This window comes from Prionailurus viverrinus, chromosome B2, assembly GCF_022837055.1.
Source record: "Prionailurus viverrinus isolate Anna chromosome B2, UM_Priviv_1.0, whole genome shotgun sequence".
Classification (NCBI taxonomy): Eukaryota; Metazoa; Chordata; class Mammalia; order Carnivora; family Felidae; genus Prionailurus; species Prionailurus viverrinus.
Window position 1 is genome coordinate 34,330,236 of NC_062565.1, and position 15,316 is coordinate 34,345,551.

General features: G+C 38.7%; 1 protein-coding gene across 7 annotated transcripts in view; it reads right to left on the reverse strand.

The window, feature by feature from the left end:
- FKBP5 (FKBP prolyl isomerase 5) overlaps positions 1-15,316 on the reverse strand; it is a 118,483-nt gene that overhangs the window by 96,347 nt on the left and 6,820 nt on the right. The window lies entirely within an intron of this gene.

Sequence of the window (15,316 nt, forward strand, 5' to 3'; positions counted from 1 at the left end):
TGAGGTGGGGCAAAGAAGCATTTCAATTCAAGATAACTGATTAAGTACGAGAGAGCTACAAAATACTTGTAAGGGCAGGGGAAAGATGGAGGTTTATAAAGCAGGGAAAAGAAGGCAGTATTCCAGCTGGTTCTTGAAGGATGGACATTAATTTCAAGTGGCAAGGGTGTGGGGCAAGAGCAAAATCAAGGCTGGGAAAAGAACACAGCACATTCCAGGACTGTGGCTCGAGTACAAAGTTGCTAGGGGAGAGGGAAAGGTGAGAGAACAAGGCACAGAGTGCCCTCGGAGCACAAAGAGGACCCTCCAAAACACAGCCAATGACTATGTGCGCCGAGGGGGAGAGTTTCTCAAAGGCCAAATAACATGCAGAAAGACACAAAGACATGAATCATCACGGCCCATCCAAGGAACTGCATGTAATCCAATTTGGCTAAAGTGGAGGATACATGTGGAAAGGATGCTGATGATACTAAATAGGCAGAAGCTGACTGTGAAGGACCGTGTGTGCCAGAATAAAGCATGTGAACTTCATTCCAAAGGAAATAGAGAACTGAAGCAAAGAAGTGACAATCAGACTAGCTTAAAAAAATGACTCTGGCAACACTCCAACAGCTTCCCATCTCACACAGAATAAAATCCAAAATCCAAAATCCAAAGTCCTTCTTGCACTTAACACCCCACATGCTGGTCAGTGGCTATCTCTGAAACTGTTTCCTGTTACTCCTCCTCTCACTCACCGTTTTTGCTACACTGGCCTCCTCGCTACAGCCTCCAACATGCCTCTCTGCAGGGCTTCTGCGCTCACTCTTCCCTCTGTCTAGAACTCCTTCCTCCCCCAGCATAGTTGGCTCCCTGACTTCCTTCAGGTAGGTCTCTGCTCAAATACTTATCAGGGAGGCCTTCTTTATTACCTAATATAAAAGAACAAGTAACTACAGCAATCAGCCCTACCATTTTTTCCCTCCACTTACCACCTTGCACAGTGCTGGTAAGAATGGTAAGTTCCATGACGGAGCCTCTCTCAATAACCCTGTGCAAAACAGGAACTGTTCTTGCCATTTCCAGGTGGTAAAATTAAGAGGCACGATATTGCTGGTGAACAGTGAAACCAGGTAGAATGACTCCTGAGGCTGCAACTCTAACCGTTTCACATAGTATCAGAAGTCCTGTTTGATACTGTATCATTTCCTGTAAGTAGGCTCCATCCTGACAAGCACTACGACAGTAAAAACTCTAAATTCACACTATGTCCTAAAAATATATGGATTCTTACCACTGGTTACTGGCCAAGTTTCAAAAGCCAGGAAACATTCTTCTAAACCATCAATTAACTGCTCAAGGCTGTGATGTCCCTCATTGAGGCCTGGATTTATGCACCTCAGCCCCTGGGGCCTGCTTCCAGCTAGCTGAGTGAGCCCCATCGGCTGGATTGTAAAGGAGTTGCACTGGGTCTCCTGTGCCCCATCTCCCTGCTTTGTTTTCCTCTCACTTCCTTGGCCTGCTGCTCTGGCCAGGAGCTCGGTGCCTTTTTGTGCACCCCTTCACTCTCTTTCTGAAAAAGCTGTTTTCAGTAAAGATCTGATAAACTCATTCACTCTCAGGTGACTAATAATACCTTAAAAATGAGGGGGAAAAATGTACAAGGTATATGGACTTTACCCAACCATAAGCTGTATTTTTTTGTTTAGGACCCACAGATATTAAGATGAAAAGATTTTATGAAACTAAAAGGAACAAAGCATACGACACCAAAACTCAAGTATAACTTCAGGAATAAAATTAACTCCATCTTTAAGATAACCATTAAAATTTTCTGAGGTATCACTACCAAAAGAAGAACACAGCATGTGCCTGGAAAACATCAGGTAAGTATTGTATCATATGCAGATATAAATCCTGATTCTTTTCCTGCTCCCAATTATTAATTTCTTCTTTCCTTGATTTTTCTTTCATCCCATCTCCCATTATTGAGAGTACCCCTTTTCAAAATGTAGTTCTTAATCAACTGCTCTTCCCGTCAACTGCATCTTACCAGAACTTACCACTCTTAATTCCAACTACTACCTGTATTATAACCAAATCTACTTCTAATTTCTCTCTCTTCCCTTCTGCAGTTTTTTTTAATGTTTATTTATTTTTGAGACAGAGCATGAGCAGGGACAGGCAGAGAGGGAGACAGAGAATCCAAAGCAGAATCTGTGCTGTCAGCACAAAGCCTAATGCAGGGCTTGAACCCAAGAACTGCAAGATCATGACCTGAGCCAAAGTCAGTCGCTTAACCAAGCCATCCAGGCGCCCCTTCCCCTCTGCAGTTTTGATCTCGAATTGCCTGACTAGAAGTAGAACCCTTTTATATCCCTACCTTTTCAAAGAAAACCAACTTTTTCAAAATTATCCCCCCCTTTTCTATTTACTTCATCATCTGTATTATCTGGCTATTCTCCTAGGTTTACAACATTAATATATTTTTTCTCCATTTAATCAACAGGACTTGCCAAATACTCATTGTGTTTCCTACTATCCTTCTTTCCAAATCCGCATCTATCACCACATTCTGGGTTTTCTTCATTTCCTTCCCGAATTACCACAGTTCTCCAGCTGGCCCGCCTACTTCCAGCCTACTCACTCACTTCCACTCATTCTATACATGCTGCCAGTAAAGCCTCTCTCACACAGTACAATCCCAATTCAAGGACTTTAAATAGTTCTCCAGCACAGGTCCAAACTTCTCAAACCAGCACTCAGGGCCTTCTACCCCTTCAGACTGTCACTAATAAATGTTTATCTTACACATTCTAAGACAAAACCCCAGAAAACCAACATCTTCATCTCCCATAGCCAAATAGTGCAATGCACACAATAGGTCTGTAGACAGTACAGAGCACCTTCTTTCACTTGACTTCAACTGATCACCTCAGGCAACAGGAATATATTAGTCTATCATCTTCTGAACATCTCAAATTAGTATGAGAAGGATTCATTCTCTCAAGATGAACATTTCTAATCAGCAAAATGAAAGCGTATAGTTATCAGTAAATAACACCCCATATCCTTAATGAAAGTACAAAGTGGTAAATACTATTTTAAAGGTGAATTTGCCAGTATCTATAAAAGGTTTAAGTGCAAAATATCCTTTAACCCAGCAATACTTCCAGGAAATTACTTGTAGATATTCTCACAGAAGAAAAATTATATGCAAAAGGACATTAAGCACAACACAGTTGTAATAGTTAAAAAAAACAAAACAAAACACATGACACAACTGAAGCCTCCTTACTGGACTATTATTATACAGCCCCACCAATGGAATATTATACAGCAACTAAAAATAAAGCAGCAGCTGTAAATGAACTGATAGGTAAAGATGTTTAAGAATGACCTAAAGGGAGAAAAAAAAAAAAGCAAATCACAGAACAGAATGTATATTATTATTCTATTTGTGTAAAGAAAATGCATATACATTTGTGAATGCAAAAAATATCTGAAAAGAAATATAACAAACCACTAATAGTAGCTAATTCTGGGAATGGGATTCAGGGAAAGAAACAAGAGATTTTCACTTTAGGGGGTGTATGTGTATGTATACATACGTACATACATATCCTTTTTTATTTAACTGAAGTATAGTTGACATACAATATTACTTTCAGGTTTACAATACAGTGATTTGATATTTATATGCATTATGAAATGCTCACCACAATGAGCAGTTATCACCTGTCACCAAAGTTACTACAATGTTATTGACTATATTCTCTATGCTGTCCTTTACATCCCCTGATTTATTTTATAACTAGAAGTCTGTGCCTCTTAATCCCCTTCACCTTTTTGCCCATCCCCCCACCCCTCCCTTCTGATAACTACCATTGTTCTTGGTATTTAGGAGTCTGTTTTGTTTTTTAGATTCCACATAAGTAAGATCATAAGTATGTGTCTTTCTCTAACTTATTTCACTTAGTATAATACCCTCTAGGTCCATCCATGTTCTTGCAAACGGCAAGATTTATGGCCGAGAAATATTTGTGTGTGTGTGTGTGTGTGTGTGTGTGTGTGTGTGTGCGCGCGCGCGCGCGCACACACGTGTATATCATGCCTTCTTTATCCATTTATCTCTTGATGGACACTTAGGCTGCTTCCGTATTTGGCCCCAGGGATGCATATATCTTTTCAAATCATACCTTTTAAAAAAAATTTTTTTTTTCAACGTTTATTTATTTTTGGGACATAGAGAGACAGAGCATGAACAGGGGAGGGGCAGAGAGAGAGGGAGACACAGAATCGGAAACAGGCTCCAGGCTCTGAGCCATCAGCCCAGAGCCCCACGCGGGGCTCGAACTCACGGACCGCGAGATCGTGACCTGGCTGAAGCCGGACGCTTAACCGACTGCGCCACCCAGGCGCCCCCAAATCATACCTTTTTAAACAATAATCAGTATTAACTATTCACTTAAGAAAAAAGAAACAAAAAAAAAAGACTTTTTTTAAAATGTTTATTTGAGAGAGAGACAGAACATGAGTGGGGAGGGGCTGAGAGAGAGGGAGACACAGAATCCAAAGCAGGCTCCGGGCTCTGAGCTGCCAGCACAGAGCCCAGCACAGGGCTCAAATTCACTAACCGTGAGATCATGACCTGAGCTGAAGTTGGGATGCTTAGTTGACTGAGCCACCCAGGAGCCCCACAAAAAAAGACTCTTAAATACAGACAACAAACTGGTGGTTGCCAGAGAGGAGGTGGGTGGGAGAATGGGTGAAACAGGTAAAGGGGAGTAAGGGGTACAAATTCTAGTTACAAAGTAAGGCATGCAGATAAAAAGTACAGCATAGGGAATATAGTCAATAATACCATAATAACTTTGTATGGGGACAGATGGGGATTACACTTATCATGGAGGACACAGAGCAACGCACAGAACTGCCAAATCGCTATGTTGTATACCTGAAACTAATGTAATATTGCATGTCAATTATACTTAATAAATTTTAAAGAGAAAGAAAAGGCTGTGACAGCAAAGGCTCTTAATTTTGGATGAATATAATTGATCTTGATTATCCATGGTGCAAGAAATATGAACTAGTCAAAATGCTTAATGAGAAACTCATCCCTTCATTCAACAATTATTTATGGAACACTTACTATGTGCCAAGCACTGTGCCTGATGATACTGACAGAACAGTAACAAGAAAAACCTAGTCCATGCTCCCTAAGAGCTTATAAAAAGGTCTTCTGGTCTCCATTTTTCCCATTTCCCCTGTAAAAGCCACTCTGCCTTCCATGTCTGTGTTCTCATTATGCCTATGGTTGTTCCCCCAAAAAAGATACAAATTAATAGGGCAATTGTATCAAACAAAAACAAAGGTTTTAAAAATGGACTCCTATTCCCTTCATAATTAATTCTAAAAGTTACTAGCAGCACAATTTGTAGAAAGAACAGTTCAACAAGCACACTTTAAAATAAACAAAAAGTAACCTAGGAGCACTTGAGTGGCTCAGTCAGTTAAGCAGTTAAGCGTCTGATTCTCGCTTTCCGCTCAGGCCACGATCGCACAGTTCAAGTGTGAGCCCCACATCAGACTGTGCAATGACAGCGTGGGAGCCTGCTTGGGATTCTCTCTCTCCCTCTGCTTCTGCCTCTGCCCCACACCCATGCTGCACGTACATGCACTTTCTCTCTCTCAAAAACAAACAAAAAAGGAACCTAGATGCTAAATGAAGAGAAATCAAGAACATTTGAGGAAGGGAAAAATGTTATAGGAAATATTAATTTTCGTCACTAACTTATACATGTTTCTAGATTTTTGTACAATGAACATGTACTGCATAAGAAGTTCGATAATATAATAATATACGTGAGAAGTATAATAAGGTCTTGTTCTTGGAAAAAAACATCTATTGCAACACAAGAGCAACTACCACACACGGTTCAACTTTTTCACCTTCCATCCCAGCCCCTGTGTGGTCTGGCCTTGGTGAGACTCCTTGTTTTGTCAGCCCCAAGTCCATTCCTCCCCTCCTCTGCTGGAAACAGCATTCTGGGACTTTCCACCGGGGAACCATGTTCCCCACCTCCTGGAGTGGAACCAATCCCCAATCTTTGCCAGTCATTGCTTTCTACCCCCTTGGCTGCCACGACAATTTGGAAGTGAACATGTGACCGTAACAGATATAAACCAAAATCAATCCTGACAAGAGGCTAATTCTAATGAGACCATTAAAATGACTTATAAGTACTTATAAAATGATTATAAGTACATATAATGCAGCTGAAATTCCTACAAAGAACATTGTAAAAAAAAAATAGGATTCTCATTTAATGTGGCAGTGAAATAGTCATTAGTTACCTCTTTTGTTGAAATATACAATGGAACAGCAACAAAAATACAATTGTTAGAAAAATGTCCTCTTCCACGATGTTAAAACTTCCTACTTGTCTCAAAGAATAGAATGTTGAAGCCATATAAATCACATCCTGTTAAAACAGCTATGTATAGAAACAGAAAATACAGGTTCCAGGCATATACGTTAATCGCATCTCCTCTGACAGAAATTTACAAAATAAGTTCAAAAATAAAGATTCCAATGGTAGTATTTTATGAGGCACCTAAAATGCCACAATACATGAAAAAATAAAACTTAACATACATTTAACTTTTGAAGTCATTTTAGTCAATTATTTTCAACACTAAGAAAATACAGAACATATTAATAAATTATAGGGAAACAAAGTTCAACTTGAGAAAATAAAACTTACCCATCAGAACTTCCTAAAAGTAAAATGGACTACCTTGTAAAATAGAGACCTCCCCTTCCCGAGAACTAAACTAAACCCCAAACTGCAATTCTCTGAAAACATGACATCCTTGAAGAATTTGATAGATGTGCCAGCTGTTTTATTTCTTGAAAGCGTATAGTTGAACACATATAATAATCTGTTGCATTTTTTTCTAGCATTGCACAATTTTCCTGGCCCACAATGCACATACTGCATCCATTATCATATTTAAGCATCTGACAGCATTGTTACAAGAATCCATAATATTCGTTTCTGACTAAACTCATATATAAATTTTTCAGGCTTCAAATGGTCATGGATTTCAGTATCATATATATTTTTTCCACAAAGTCTCAATACAATACATTTCCTGAACTTTCAGCTTTCAGTTTCCTGTTCGTCAATGGCTACAATTCTAGAAGCAATACATAAATACACCCCAGCCATGGTATTTCCACTTTGACAACAGTGGACGTGAACATAGTATGACCAAACATAACTACAGTGCGTATAAATGATACATGACAGCTAACACAGCAATAGCAGAAATTTAATAGTTTACAAAATTGGAAATATAAATTATACTACTGATATAAGAATGACAATTACAAAACAGTCTCTTTCTTTCTCAATGTATGAGAATTACAGGACTTATACCAAAACAATTTTCCAAATACAAAAGAAATTGCAGATCACAAGGCAGATTAAAAAAAATCCCTTCTCCCTTCAGAAAAGGGAAGACAGGAAAAAAGAAACCAAACCATGGGAAATATAGTAAGTGACTGGATACAAAGCTTTAAGGATATGGGAGAAAAAATTTGTATACATCTGTGGATTATACAATTCAACTTCAGTGTTTAAGAATGATAAAGAAAAATTAGTATTTTAGTAAAAATGAATCTAGTCCAGGAGCCTACTTTCTTTGAAGGAATACAGCAGGATAAGCAGAGGTCTGGGGCATTTTTAGGTAACTCATGCCTTTTTCTTTCTGTAATCATGGGAAAGACTATAGAACATTGTTACCAGTTGCAAAATGATTCATGATAAAAGTATACTCAAAGTGACTAAGAAGTATTTGTACACCATGCAAATTTTCAAAATGCAGTAAGGATATCTTGCCAAAGTTCAAACAATACCTTTCAAGGGAAAAAAACAGTGTGATAATCATTTATTTGGTGGCTTGGAATGGACATTATATACAAGAAAAAATTATCTACTCTATAAAAAGGGAGTATTTATTGAGCATCTCGAGTGACCAGAAACTAAGTTTAGAGCTTTACAAATCTTCCATTGTAGGGGCGCCTGGGTGGCTCAGTCGGTTGAGCGGCCGACTTCAACTCAGGTCATGATCTCACAGTCCATGGGTTCGAGCCCTGTGTCGGGCTCTGGGCTGACAGCTCGGCCTGGAGCCTGCTTCAGATTCTGTGTCTCCCTCTCTCTCTCTCTGCCCCTCCTCCACTCACGCTCTGTCTTCTCTCTCTCTCTCAAAAATAAACATTAAAAAAAAATTTAGGGGCACCTGGGTGGCTCAGTCGGTTAAGCGTCCGTCTTCAGCTCAGGTCATCATCTCATAGTCCATGAGTTCGAGCCCCGCATCAGGCACTGTGCTGACAGCTCGGAACCTAGAGCCTGTTTCGGATTCTGTGTCTCCCTCTCTCTCTGCCCCTCCCCTGCTCACACTCTGTCTCTCTGTCTCTCAAAAATAAATGTTAAAAAAAATTTTTTCTTTAATAAATAAATAAATAAATAAATCTTCCATTATCCTGCATCTACATAGGAAAACTGTGTAGAAGAAAACAATGCTGAAATAAGTTTCTCACCATTATTTGTGGCATATAATAAAATGTAACAGGCTGGAGAAGATGTCGACTCAAGAGACTACTGTAATAGAAATATAGGGTTGGGGGCTGCAAGGCCAAAGTACCAGAGCTCCCAACTCTCCATGCTAATCGTACAAGCACATCAATCAGTAAAATGATAGAAACAAAAAGTCCACTTTTTTTGAGAATGCTATTTATGTTTACAATGCTACTATAATTCACAACTCTAAAAATGAAAGAAGGAAACCCTTTTCTTCTTAAAGCAGATTTTGGAGTTTTGGTTTCAAATATTACTTCAAGAATAGTAATGCTCATCCAAGAAATGTAATCATGGGTTTCTCATTAAGAAGTGTGGGGGTGCCTGGGTGGCTCAGTCGGTTGAGCAGCAGATTTCAGCTCAGGTCATGATCTCGTGGTTCATGAGTTCAAGCCCCACGTCGGGGGTCTGTGCTGACAGCTCAGAGCCTAGAGCCTGCTTCAGATTCTGTGTCTCCCTCTCTCTCTCTGCCCCTCCCCTGCTTGCTCTCTGTCTCTCTCTTTCTCTCAAGTAATAAACATTTAAAAAAATTTTTTTAAAGAAGTGTGAATTACGTGGCGCCTGGGTGGCTCAGTCGGTTAAGTGTCCGACTTCAGCTCAGGTCATCATCTTGTGGTCTGTGAGTTTGAGTCCACATCAGGCTTTGTGCTGACAGCTCAGAGCCTGGAGCCTGCTTCAGATTCTGTGTCTCCCTCTCTCTCTGCCCTTCCCCACTCACACTCTGTATCTCTCTCAAAAATAAGTAAACATTAAAAAAAAAAAATTTTTTTTAAGTGTGAATCACTATCACATTTTTCTTGGTAGTAAAATTATTTTTTATCTTGGTTTTTAATAGTAATAGTAGAAAAATTATTGGTAGTTCTACTGTAATTACCACTCAGATGGTTGAGAATCACACTGGATAGGACAGCAAAAAACACAAAAAACAAACAAAAAAAACCAGCCCTAGTTTAGCTCTAAAAGGTGCAGGCTTGCTCATTAATTAGCTGTGAATCTTGAACATGTGACTGTACTTCCTCTGGACATCAATGTCCTCATCTGCAAAACAAGATGGCTGGACTACAGGTTATTTCCCTCCCTTCCTCTCTTTCTCCCTCCCCCTGGCCCTTTCTACATTATGGCTTTAGTGATTTAGGATCTAGAATAGGGTTTCTGAGGACAGAGAGGAAAATCTGGAGAAAAGGAGTAAGGATTATGTAAACAACTAAAACATGGAGAGGAAAAAAGTAAAAGAATTCACGTTTACAAAAAGAAATGGACAAATGGTTCAGGAAGGATCATGAGTTTCATTGTCAAAATTAGTTTAAACACAAGTTTCAGTTATAATGAAATCAGGAAAGAAAGTGAGAAATGCCAGAGTGCCTCACAAATAAGCCAAGAAATCCTCCCAAGTTGCCTCAGTACCTATAGAAAAGACTTCCTACCATCGGACATAATCATTCATAATCCTGCCCCTACATAATCACCAGCTATTTTCCAACAAGTTATTCCCCTCAGCCAATTTGGCCTCATCATTTCCAACAAAAATCTAGAATATCTCCCGTTCCTTATCACTCAGTGTTCTATCTGAAATGCACTCTCTGTCCTCTCAACTTGCACTACTAATTTATCATGCTCTCACCATGCCTGAAGCACTTCTCGGTGCCCGACATATACTAACTCATTTAATTCTCTCAACGATCCTGGGAGAGGGGTGAGTAACTGTGCTTGAGATTACACAGTAGCAGAGCTATAGCATTCCGTTTATAATTTGTAAGAGCCTGTTCTGTTAGCTTGCTAACTAGTCCTTCAGAGTTCAGATCGAGTTGTCACCTTTCTGAAGTTCTCATCTGCTCAGCAATTATTCCTGCCCCTCAAGTTCTTAAGTAAACCACTCATTTGCCACTTACTGTGGGGCCTAGGTTGTTGTTTATCTTTTGTGCATATATTCTATCTTTTCTAAGAACAGGCTCTTGTCTCATTTATTCTTTAACACTACTTAGAACCTAAAAGAGCCGAATGCCTGAAATATAAAGGTGCTTGTTAATGAAACTATGATGGCATTTAATGATTACTGAACACATATACCAGACTCTGGGCTAAGTGCTTTATAGACACTGTCTCATTTAATTCTCACAACTGCCCCTCCTCAATATTACAGGTGAGGAAACGAGGCTTAGAAGAAGCTCTGTCTGTTGTCCAATCTCTCCAAATGGTAGTGACAGTCTTACGGAAAAGAGTCTGTACCACGCTCTTCATGTCCAGCCTACCAGAGAACACCTTGAAGAAAGAATCCGTCCTAACCGCAACTGAGCTCAACTAGTGCTTAGCCTACAGCATGCCCCTGAACACGAAGGATTCAGGATCAGAGGTGCACCTCCCCGCAAGAAATTCACAGTCCATTAGGACTCCAGGACCAAGCTGTCACTGGCAGAGTCACCGTCATCAAGACTTCAATATCTTAACTTATAGTTTAAATCATAATAGCAAATTAATCCTTAGAAACTCTCATTCACACCACTCATTCTCCCTTCAAGCTCCCTCACTCCCTTTATCTTTGGACTCCTCTGTCTAGCTGTATGTACTATAGAGTAGAAGGGTCCCGTTAATCCTAACAACTATTAGGATATCTAAATTTAATTTGGTGATAGCTCAGACTCAAGGGTCTATCAGATGAATACCATGCCACAATGAAATATGAGCAGTGAAGAAGAGCTAGAAAAAAAAGCAGTAGCAAAAAGCAGTGAAAAGAGGAATATGAAAGTCAACACTGTAAAGACAAGTAAAAGCAATAAAAGAAAGGAAATGGACACAGATACAAGGTAGAAAATAGGAATCCAGAATAAACTCAGTGGAGAAACACAAATAAATAACAACATTAAAATCTAATCCAACTTAGGAATTCTGACTCCTTCTATAATTGTTTCTTTTCCTAACCTCTGAAGGAAATAGAAAAATATGTATATGAAGCAATAGCTGAAAAACTACTAGGAACAGTACATAAATTAGGAGGGTTTTTTTTTTCCCCTGAGAAACCATTCCTTTTAGAATTTCAGAGATTCAAAGAAATCTTAAAATACTATCTAATCTAACCCACTCATTTTACAATTAAAATAAGGCCCAGAAAGGTTGATTTTAATTTGCCCGAGACCATACAGCTACTTAGCAGCAACACTCCTGAATCTCATTCCAAGGTCTGCTCCCCCAGACCAGGCTTCCTAGCAATGTATTTTACTCCTCCATTTTCCACTCTTAATAACTATTAGTTTCTGCGTAAGTATCTCAGAATCCACATTTTATTCCTAATTCCCATAGAATAAAATAATCAGATATTCTGGATTATGTAAAGCAATATGGAACTTAATTCTTTTATTCCCTAAATCAGTAATCTCAAATTGAGTCCTGGTTCCTACCAGGAGGAAATTCAAACATTTCCCAGAAGAGCAGAAAGAAAAAAAGATCTCCATAAGCTAACCAAAGGCAAGCCAAGTTGATAAACTACAACCCGTCTGGAAAGGAATCAGGCCCAAGGCCCCTGGAGGCTGGATGACAGCTAATGAGGATCACTTACTTTCCTGTTTCTATTTTATACCCTCCTAACTAACCTCAGGCTCCTATCTTTCTGACAAACTTCAATTTTAGGAGTCTGTAAAGAAAAATAATGAAAAGAGTATCATGTCACTTTCAGCAGAAGTAGCTTTTAGACAGGAACTATCTTGGTCAGGAAATATGGCACAAGGGACAAGAGAAGAATTTTAAGTAACCCATACACTGGTACTTTTAGCCTTAAAAACACCAAGAAGTCATCAGAGTGTATAATATACACTTAATATTTCCTCAACTGCGAAGCACTTGAAGACATTATGGCCTGGAAGGAACTCATCTTGGGCCATTTCTGTGGTCTAAGAAAGGCTGCTGCTTACACCCTACCCCCTGCCCCCCACAATAAACTGTGGGCCCTGCCAGTCACCGTTCTCCAAGTTATTTGAGCTGAGTGATTTTTCAAGTCTTATGTATCATCTTAGTTTAAATACAGTGATTACTTAGGCCTTCAAAATGATGTCTCTGCTATAGAGGGCTGACTGAAGCCTTCTCTGAAAGAGACAAAAATGCCTTAGTTTACTCTAGAAACATAGCTTAATTTTGGTATGTATCAAGTTCATTATAGATTAGGGATAATCTCCTACTTCAACATGTTAACCAAATTAGGATAATTGTACTAGAAATGAAAAGGACAAAAAAATAAAGAAGACATTATAAAGTCAGAAGCAAAGTGTTTTAGTGACTCACTGAGCTTAGTTAGGAAGTAAAGGAAGAGTGAAAAATGACCGACAAGAATAATGGAGTTATTAACAGCTAAAGAGGAAAACCGGGAAGAGCTTTCTGGCTGGGGATGAGGGGCGGGGGTGTTGGTGTGCAGCTTCTACAGAGATGGTATTTAAACAGATTTAGATTTAAGACATAGGTGAAAATCTGGGCCTCAAGTTTGGAAGGCCTCAAGTTTAAACAGAAGATACATATTTGGGGCCTAAAAGCACAGCAAGGACCAAGTTTTTAGAGAAAGAGAAGGATATAGAAAAAAAACTCTTAAAACAACGGCATTCCTCAGATAATAGACTTTGAAGATGACCTAACCTTCCAGATGAATACTTTATTATGTAGATACAAAATATCTGGACTGCTTTGTTCTAAACGAAAAGCTAAAACATTATTTTTTCCTCAGGCTATGAATTGACAGAGAGAAGCTAAGGATTAAAACAGTTTCATAATTACTATTTGTCCAAAGTCAAGTCTCTGAACTAAAACACACTGCTTCTGAAGTTTCTATATTTATAACAAAACTTTTGGAAAATACTAAGAGAAAAATCTGATGCACCAATACCACTACCATTTTATAATATTTGTGAGAACTTAATGGTCTTAAAAGCACACTGGGAGCACCTGGTGGCTCAGTTAGGCATCTGACTCTTGATCTCGGCTCAGGTCACTCATTATTATCTCATGGTTCATGAGATCGAGCCCCACACTGGGCTCTGTGCTGACAGCGCAAAACCTGCTTGGGATGGATTCTTTCCTCTCTCTCTGCCCCTGCCCCATGTGCACATACACTCTCTCTCTAAATAACTTAAAAAAAAAAAAAAAAAGCACAAAAAAAATGTTGATAGTTAATACATCTGGAGAATAGGTAGAGGTTCATAATACTATTCTCCCCAGGTCTGTGTAGTTTAAAACTTCCATTATAAAAAAAAAAAAAAAAAAAAAAAAGCCTATCTACAGATATTTTTAAAATTCTATCTGCAGTTAAGGTTTGACAACTAAAACAAAAACAAAAACAAAAACGGCTTGACAACTTGAACCAAAATCCTAACAGATAAAACATTTCAAATAATGTTTTACTCATTCTTAATAGACCAATGAAATTTAGTGTGTATGAAAGGGAAAAAAGATTCTGTGTCATTTTAGAGAAACATGAATATGTTCATTAAATGCAAAACGTCCTTTTATCCCTGTTACTTGATGTTGGACACTTGTTATTTTGCTTTTCAATGAACTTACAATTTTTGCTGAAGAAAATATATAGTCCATATAAATGTATGATTTTCGTTAGTAAAGGCAAAATAAACATTCATCCCCAGTACCAATGATTGCTTTGTTGAACCTGCTGGTTAGTTGTCATATTATTTCAAATATTTTCCACTCTACTAAGTAATCAAATAAACAACTTTTTTATGTGGATACAAAAAAAAAATTAAAAGAACCAAGACCCATAAATTATACCTAACCCTAACCTGTAAAAAAACCCACACATTTAAAAGTATATAAACTGGGGCGCCTGGGTGGCTCAGTTGGTTAAGCGTCCGACTTCAGCCCGGGTCACGATCTCGCGGTCCGTGAGTTCGAGCCCTGCATCAGGCTCTGGGCTGATGGCTCAGAGCCTGGAGCCTGCTTCTGATTCTGTGTCTCCCTCTCTCTCTCTCCCTCCCCCGTTCATGCTCTGTCTCTCTCTGTCTCAAAAAAAATAAATAAACGTTAAAAATTTTTTTTTAATAAAAAATAAAAAAAATAAAAGTATATAAACTAATAAGTAGAAGGGTAAAGTTGAATGTTTTTAAGAATTACCAAAGTTTTAGCTAGGATTTAAATAGATGTAGTTTACACCAAATCACTCTAGAGACTCTGACAGCACTGCAACTAATGGAGAGCAACAAATTTACTGCTTAGATCTGCCACTCGCTGATAACCAAGAATAGTTTATACAGTTTGTAAGCACCTATCTTTCCTCCATATGATGAACAGCACCACCCAAAAAAAGACAAGCAGATTTGTTTGCCTCCTGTTCATCTGGTAAGTTCCAAGACAATAAAAACTATGCATGTCTGTGCAAAATCTAGCACACTGTAGGTGTGCAACGCTTAACAGGAATAATCACACCCTCACTTCCCAGAAAGCTATTGCTAGCTATCAGTCCCATACTCTAATAAGGCAGGCTTTCCTTGCTGATACTTGTGCTTTGAATCACGTTCAGAACCTTGTTTCTTCTAACAGAAATAAGTCACCATGAAACTTCAGAGAGAAGCAGTATAAATACACATATACAGAGACAAGAGATCGTCAGTGATTCTCTTCTCCATCATCAGTAAAGCACTCCTTAAGTCTGAATCGAGGTATTTCATTTTGCAGATAACAAGATCATTCTCCAACAAATT